The 9,220-nt window shown below is 33.2% G+C and overlaps 1 pseudogene; it reads right to left on the reverse strand.

The window, feature by feature from the left end:
• Positions 1-234: 234 nt before the first annotated feature.
• Positions 235-4,927, reverse strand: LOC114179575 (annotated as a pseudogene).
• Positions 4,928-9,220: the final 4,293 nt, after the last annotated feature.

Consider the following 9,220-nt stretch of genomic DNA (forward strand, 5'->3'; position numbering starts at 1 on the left):
ACATTAATTAGTCTCAAAAGTGGCGAAACTCAAGTAGACATGATGAAATGAACAAAATTTTCTGATTTACAGATTGCTGAGTTCTGCTTGTAAGATGTTCAATGTCTCAAGAAACTCCGTATTTGGAGTAATCACGTATGGAAGACAAGTACCATCGAAACATCGATAGGATTACACTGCCATTCATCTACATTAGCAGAGCGATTCTGCAATCTATAAAATAAACGCTTCATGGCAGGAAAAAGAGGAATAATACAAATACAGTGAATAAGAATTATGAGATGTCATCATGAAAGTAAAATAGGTCCATTCTCAGCTGCTGTTGAGGTTTTGCCAAATTATTATGATGCCTTGTCAGCTGATATCTCGTGAAAAATGGGTCCTTGCTTTTGCATAAGGGGCTCCTCTTGCTGCAAGAACAAAGGAGAACAAATTAAATTCAATAGTCTTAATGTTTTTGCTTCTCAAGGTCATCCGTGGAGTTACCAAGAACATATTGGTAAAATGGGCCAACAAATTAGACTGATCAAATACAGTACCAGGCAGCAAATTTTGAGTTAAATTAATTCTGGAAAATGTTAGTCCAACTATGTTTTCTTTGATCAAATTTAAACTAGTTTAATCGTGTGCTGTGTATGGGTGTCTCAGAGGTTTAAGCACTCAAAGAAGAGATACATCCACAGGTAACAGTGCATAACATCTTAAATTGGTAACATCCATAGTTATTATAGAAGTTAACAAGTTTACCACATACATGTTTTGTGTGATTGAATGACGGTGCAAAATTTTTACATTTCAATTACCTATTATCTTTTAAACTTTCCAAGATATTTCAAATGATTATTCTACAAAAATTAAATAGACCCAAGCATGGTAATAGAGATGGAAGTAGAACATAGAATGCTTTATTAGTGTAACTGTGTCTATAAATTATGAATATCCCTTACCTGCAATTTTCTGCGCTCGGAGGATATTGTGCCGCCTTTTCAACCAACAAACTAAACAGGTAGTAAGAAGGAAAAATGTAAATGAAGCCCCTAATCCAATGCCAACTTTACCACCGGAAGAAAGATGAGAACCACATGTAGGTAATCCAGGTATACCACACAGACCTGCGTTGTCCGTAAAACTGCAGACATCGACAAGTCAAAAGTTAGAAATATTTGTTATTTAGTAAAAAAACAAAGTGAACAAACATGTACGCGAGGAATATCCTATCATTTTCAGTAACTGTCTGTAGTTTAATGTCTGATAACATACTTGAAGCTAGCTCTGTACAGTAGTCTTCCTCCTAGAGTTGCCGGACCCTTTCAGATAGGAGGTTGCTGTTAAGGTTCCTGCATGAAGACATTTTGATACAGATTTGTCGTCCTCGTATGTGTTTTATGGGTTAGTTAACATTGGAGAATCTTACAGTCTTTGCAATGACGATAACTGTCCAAGGCTTTCTGGAATTGATCCATTGAAAAAGTTGTAGGATAGGTCACTGCTCATTACATGGCATTCAGAAATGACAATAACATGATAGTCAAAGCCAGGACAACATTCATGGAACAAGTTTCCCACCTTTGGAAGCATATAACAATGAAACCAATATCATGAGAAAAAGGGGAAGAGATTACGTAACAGCACTTGCAGGCTATTTATGGTACCAAGTGAAGATGGAATTGCTCCATGGATGTCGTTCCTACTCAGGTTTCTGCAGTTCATAAGCAATTAGCACAAGATAAGGGAAAATAAGTATGGTGGTTGCTTCTGTATGTTGAAGAATAGTGAGTTAAAAATTGAAAGAATGTTTTTAATAACAAAATTGAAAGAAATATATACACACTCCCACACACTCACATAGGAGAGGAATCAAGTTCATCCAAGAATACTTTGAAAGAGTAACTCTATACTCACCATTTATGTTAAAAAACTAAAGTCTAATTGTAAGTTACTCACTGCAACTATTAGTTTAAAAAAACTGAAAGATAAAATGGGGAACAACTCTTTGGTCCGTCCTGGTGCTTGGCATCCAACATATCCGACAAATTATTGAACTCATGAAATATTAACCAACTAAATTGTAAACAAACTATGGAAATAATATGGTTTTTAGGTCAGATATAGGTAATGCTGGAAATAACAAACTCACGTTAATCTGTCAAGCAACCCATATATCCCCATCTCATCATGAGATATATAAACCTAACCCTGGACTGACATAAAAATATTGGTCATTAACTTTCTAATACAGAAGTATAACTTCCTATTCAGACTTATTCCTAAGTTGGTTTTGCAATGAATACATTAAGCATAATGCATACATGATTCATGCATGCATTGAACAAAATATTTACTCATATCTTTTCCAAAATACTTAAAACATATCTGGAACTCACAAGATTTGTAGATTAGGTAGTTTGGATATGTCATCTGGTAAGAAACCTTTCAGACCTTGATTGTCTAGACCACTGTTCATCAACAGACGAAGCAATCAATGACTAGATATAAAAGAAAACAATATACTGAGATAGAATATTCAAAATGATAAATAAATTAACAGTTCTCAACACAAACCACAACGTCTTTGTAGCATAGTGTAACCAATCTCTTAACAAGCGGTGGGTGTAGTTCTACACTTTTTTAGGATTAATACTTAAACATACTTTACCCCATAAATGCGATACTCATTTTTAATTTGATAACTATATTACTACTGGGAAGTATAGTAAGGTACCAACTAAATAATTCCCATGTACACGATCTAAAGTATAGCATTCTATTCTTATATATGTAACACTTTTTCGAATCCATACACATGTGTTTTACCTCCAACGATCATAAAAAGAGGATTAATTGAGAACTATTCTCATATAGGGGTGTAACTTTGAGCACTTCATCTTGAACTTTTAACCTTTTTAAAGAAAATGAAATTGACCAAAAGGAATTTAAGAATCGGAAGGTCCAATTAGGGTACTCCCCCAAATGAGAAGCACCTCATAGAACAAAGTAAAAATAAGTTACACTTTCTGAACAAGTTAAAAGAAAGCCTTGAGCAAGCCATATATTAACTAGTTTACGTGTAAGCTGTGATCGTGCAAACGTAAATGCATACAGCTAAAACACAAAAATCTTCTCTTTCTCTTCCATAGAAGGGCATCCATTTCCTTAATCTAGAGGCTCTTATGCTGAACAAATAAAATACTTTGGATTTGGTGCCAACTACAGCGAACAAATTGATCAAGTGAAGAGAATAAAGATTATGAGAACTGAATTATAGGCTACTACGGAATCAAATGAACAAAATACAAAACGCTTTACATAGGATAACAAGAAATTACAGTCCATCAATGACCCAGCTGCCACGACTTTTGTTTATTGGCAACCCACTCCACTCCATGGATGTTGTTGAGGAACACAAGGATCACCATTCCACCCAAACCTGGGTGGAAGCCTCAATGCCTTCTTCAATGCTTGTAAGCACTAACTAGAGTAAAGATATAATAAACTTGCAAAGTTAATATTCATTCGAATTACAAAAAGTAGCATTTGCTATTATAGTACCATTAGGAGTTCATGAAATAGAAAATATGTAAATGGAAGAAGTATTATAAAACATATGATCAATATAGGAAAACTCCAAAGCAGTCAATAAAGGAAAGTATAATGAGACAAAGAGATCTAACATGTTGATTGGCATAAATTCCATGGTCTACTTTTGACAAGCTCTCCCAAAAATTGGAGTTTCTTGAGATATATTAATGATTAGAAATAAAAAGAAGCTGCATAACTCTACATGACTAATACAGCTCCCAAGCACAGCACATAATGCTATCTGTCACCTCCAATGACCAACACTAAACTTGATAGTGGATATTTTAAAGTCATTGAAGTTCTCTACCAAATTCAATATGTTATCTTTAATATACAATAAATACACACAACCTAGTATGAACTGTTGTTGAAAAACTGTAACAGTAGTAGGGATGAGCACCCATACCTTCCTCTATACAGTCTTTGACTCAGCCATTATAACCTCAAATATCTCAATAGCGTTGATTATGGCAAGATTACCTTCCTTTGGCTTCAATTTATTGTTAGAGTCCTCCATCAACAGAACAGTAGTATTAAGCACAAGGGCAGTATAGATATCCCACTCAATTCTACAATGTCAACATGTTGGAATGCAAGAACACCATTTATTTCAATATCAAAGATCCTTTGCCCGCAGTAGTCACTGAATAATCAATCTCTGCAAAATGTAACCAAACAGAATAGTTTCTGTTGGGATCCACCTCTAATGTATAAGTTAATCAGGTGATTATTAGTACTGACAAGCGCTGACTGGTAAAGGGTTCTGGATAGAAGTTTGGCGTATGTGAAGCATGTTGATTCTAGTTTCACAGATCTAGGTTGAACAGACTCTGAATCCTCACCAAAAGTTTTAATGCGTTGCCAAAATCTTCCCTCCCCAGGATCCCCTTCATAATCTACGTCAAACTTTGACTGTCCAAACCACAACTCAGTCTTTTAATTGTTCTAAGTATCAACCCTTGACTCCAACGGGGAACAAAATAATAGGCCTTATCATCAATTTGAAGAATCTCGATAGAAAGGATAGCGGGATCCCCATGACCATGCTATGGAAACAGATTGAGACAGAGTCATCAGTAAGAAACACTAGCGCCTCAACAAATACTTGATCAGCCTGATGGGTCAACCAGATTTCAAAGAATTATCTGCGTGCCTTCAATAGAAATGTCAAATAGAGGCTCAACAATGGTACCTCTAGACTGACCAACAAGTCCAAAAAGATTCTGATTGAGTAGTGACCCTTTGGCACCTTATTAATGACGTAACAATTTTGTGGACCTTCAGACAAAGGAAAATAGCGTAGAGTGTTGAGTGGTGGGGTGATGTAACTTGGAAGAGTTGCATTAGCGACTATTGCCACCCGTAAAGCCAAATCTTCACGCCAAGGGTATTGGTTGGTCTTTTTGAACATTTTGACGAGCCCCACAGCTTATGCGCACAGCAATGGATCTGCAGTGATTTGAACCAATCAAACTGGGAAAAACAAAATATTCTACACAGCTTTGAAAACAATAATCCTCTATGTAACCGCAAGTTTAACACTAAGATTCACTAAGAAAGATAATAGGTACACCATGTAGAAACTGCTTCTGCCAGTGGTAAATGTCAACATGAATTCGTCCATTGCCAATAGACTGCGAAAAGAATTCCGTCCCTTGGCTTAAATGAGACGAATTAAATGCAATGGTTTCCTTAACATGATTGCTAATTTAAAGCGTAACAGACAAACCCAAACCCGACAAATTTCAATATGGTAAAGTAATATTCATCAGAAATTCAGAATATAATGGTGTTTAACAAACTTTCACTAACCGGAAAATTTTCAGAGAAAATTGTTGAAAATACTACATCTGTTTCATATTTACTGATGCTTAAGTTAATGCACACAGATAAAGAAACACTAATCAATGTGAAATATTATTAGAATTTAAAATAATTTAGTAATTGGCAATAAACTCCCCTGTTGTCGATATCATTAAATAAGAGCGTAAGTAAAAAAAAATATTAGCATTTGCATAGCCTAGTTTTGAAACAAAAGGAAAGGGCTAAAACATCGACATAGAAGTGAGGTCATAACCGGTTTAAAGTTTCAGCGGTTGGACAAGCTTACAACTCTTAATCTTCTTAAGATCAAAGCAATGAAAGCATTGAGAAAATTCCACAATCCAAATTTGATGAAGAAAACAGTAAAGCTCCACTTCATGGCGCATAAAGGACAGAGAAAAGAGAAGAAGGAGAGAGCTGAGGTTCACCTTGCCGTGCAGAACAGGAAACACTAGCGAAGCAGAGCATCATCCATAGCCGAAGAAATTGAAGAAGCATTGCGGTGGATTCGGCTTCCTCGCTTTTCTCCCTCTACAACTTCTTCCTCTTCTGTCTTTTTCTCTCTCTCATTCATCGTGTCCCCATTTTTGTTGAGTGCTTTTTCTAGAGAGAGAAAGATGAGAGAGAGAGTGTGGGGTGTACGCACTTTTGCACACCACGCTAGGAAAATCTTCTTCGTTCAAGTTTACTCGCGGCGCCAAAGAAACGAACACAGTGGTGTCCTTGCTGCTGAGCCTCATCATAACCCATGTACTTACAATCGCACGGTGCAGATATGCTCCAAGTGTCAACTCAACACCGTATCTATATTAATCTTATATATTATTTAAGCAAACTTTTCAATTAAAACTTAAAACTCCAGAGAGAAAAAAAAATCCCTTAAAACTTAAGCACAAATTTTAAAAAAAAAAAAAACATAAAAATATATCATAAGTTTCTACTAAATTGAACTGTAAATAAATTTACTTTCCTTTTATTTTCTTAAAAAATTCGTATGAAAAGTTTGTTCGTGATCTCATTTATTTAAGATTAGGTAAATTAGGTGTTAGAGGGAGATTTGACCTTATTTATTGTTGGGATTCAAAGCGTCAATGAAAAATTAAAAATGTTTTATGATGGAAGAAAAAATACCCATATTATTAATATTGAGAACTGAACAATATGATTATTGTGGACGATGATGATGATACTGCTTTAAGATCAGACGGTGCAGAATAGTCGTCGATGCTTGATTGAACTTTTTGACTTCTGACCTACACTTGGGTAGTGGGAGAGGGATTTGTGCGCAATCACCGGAGAGTGTGTGTGTGTGTGATTTTCGCTTATATCTTTTGGATATTTCAAAAACTGTTATACAGCAAAGAATTGACTAAGATTATAAAATTTAAAGATATTTACTTTTATAATTTTGTAAATTTTATCATTTAATTTTTTTTTACAAATATGTTAAATTATGTATTTTATCATAAAATTTTTATAATTTAGTCAATTTTATTACCAAAGTTTTAATTTCACAAATTTGTGATCCAACTTTTAATTTTACCAATGAGATTTTAATTTAGTCAAATTTAAAAAATCTAAATTTAAAAATTATACACAACTTTTCCATCCATCAACTGAATGCCAATTTAATTAAAATAGTAATTTGTAGAGTTTGCAATATTTTCTGTGATAAATTTTAGGCTATTTGTGGTCTAGAGGAAAGTTCTAGTATTGTTTTAGTTAACTATTTGCAATCTTCTTAGTTATTATAACTTATTTATAATGTATTATTATTTTGAAAAATAAGTTTTAGTGTTTAACATAAGATAAGTAGGAATTTTAAAAGTGGATGCAATGGAAAATAAAGTGTTATGATTCTAAACTTGTTCCTCAAAATAAAATATAAATAATTTAGTGTTTAACAGCAGAGATATTGCTCGGCACTTTTAATAAATTTATTTGAAAATTTATATTTAATTTACTAATTATATCATCACGTTGTCATAAACTAACATTTAATTGACATAAATGTTAAATGTATTTAACTTCAAAAATTTAGTTGATAAAATTCACAAAAATCAAAATTTAAATGATAAATATGAAACTGAACACTCAAGGGAAAAATTCTTGAAATTAAAAGTTCAATATTAAAATTATAAAACATAACCAAAATTAAAATTTATGACAAAACTATTTTTTATTATTTCGTTTTCTTATACTATACAAGAATTAAAAATAGTATTTTAGAACTGATGGTGTTTTCTAAATATTAATACTTATTATTTTAATATACAAGACTTAAAAATAGTATTATAGAATTGATCATGTTTTTTAAATATTAATACTTATTATTTTAATATTAAAATGTTTTAGTATAATAGAAAAGTTTAGAAGCCATTTTCATTATTTAAAAATACTTATTCCTATAAAAATCACATGTTTAGAGTTCTCTCCCTTATCTCTATGTTTTCTCATCCTTTATCTGTTTGTTTAAAGATTGGAAACCATTAAAGTGATTCATGTGACAAGATTTCTAATTCATCTTATCAGTTTCTTTTTAAGAGTAAGTTGGTTTTTGATTTCTTTTTTTCTATGTTCAAAATGTTCATTCTTTGCATGTGAGTCTTTTTTGCCTACATGTGTCTTTAGAGTCATTAATATGATTCTCTGTTGATCAGTGGTCTTAATGGTTTGGCCTGGTCATTTATGTGATATCCAATATAGATAAAGCATCTTGTGAGTTTGAAGGTGGTTTGGTTTAAGTTGTTTCATAAGTGAGAAAAGCTAATCTTGATTTCTTTATGTTTTTTGAATTGTTCAATTGATTGAGTTTGGTTGTGAGATTGTAAAAGTATGATTGATTTTCATGAATTGTTAAATTTAGTTGTGAATTTAGGTGAAAAATGTTAAATTGCAAAGTTTATGCATAGGTCATGAGATGCTTGTTGTTCTCTAGTAATTTTGATATGCAACGGTTGAAGTTGTTAGTTTGTTTGTTGCCATTTCGCATTTGGTATGTTATGTATTGAATAAAAACCATAATTGAGGTACTTGTTGTTGCTATAATTATGCGAAATTGCAGATTTTTTTTGTTAAATTATGCTGACTCGTTGAGCAAGAGGTATGTTCGCTAGGCGAGTTTGCATAATTCATTTTTCATAAGCTTTTAGTCATTGGGTGAGATTTGGTTGTTAGGCAAGACTACTAAAAGTAGTGTTAGGCAACCAAACTTGTTGAGTGAGTAAAAGTATTTCATTGGGTGAAAATAAGACCGAATTCCAGAGAGTTTTAGCAGCTGGGTAAGTGAAATATCCTTGGACGAATTTTGGCACATAAATTCCTAGGAGCTTTAGTGGTGTTCTAGTTGGGTGCATATTGGACTTGTTTGGGGATTTGTTGCGAAAATTGTTCCAGTGTTAGAGTCATTGAGTGAGACCTCTAGTTGTTGAGCGAGTGATCCTTCAAGTACTACTTGTTGGATAAGTGAATGTTTTCGCTGAGGGAGACTAACAAAGTTTCTCAGCATTTTTAATTTTGTGAGATTTGTAAGTTTATTGAATATGTTGATGATAATGGATGTTAGTATTGTAATCCTATGAGTATGTAATTTGTATGAGGATGGTGTGCTCTAATCCAAGGTGGATTAAACATGTACTCTTTAGTGTATGCATTGATGTACTAATATCCATCCAGACACATTTAAAGGGGATGAGATATGGGGTGAGAGTAGCAGAAGGTCATAATCTAGGGACTTTACCTTGACCTAATATGAAAAGGGATTAACCTTGTGTGTATTAAGATGAGATTCATTGTCAATGACTCTACAAAGTAGTAA

This window comes from Vigna unguiculata, chromosome 3 (genome assembly GCF_004118075.2).
Source record: "Vigna unguiculata cultivar IT97K-499-35 chromosome 3, ASM411807v1, whole genome shotgun sequence".
Classification (NCBI taxonomy): Eukaryota; Viridiplantae; Streptophyta; class Magnoliopsida; order Fabales; family Fabaceae; genus Vigna; species Vigna unguiculata.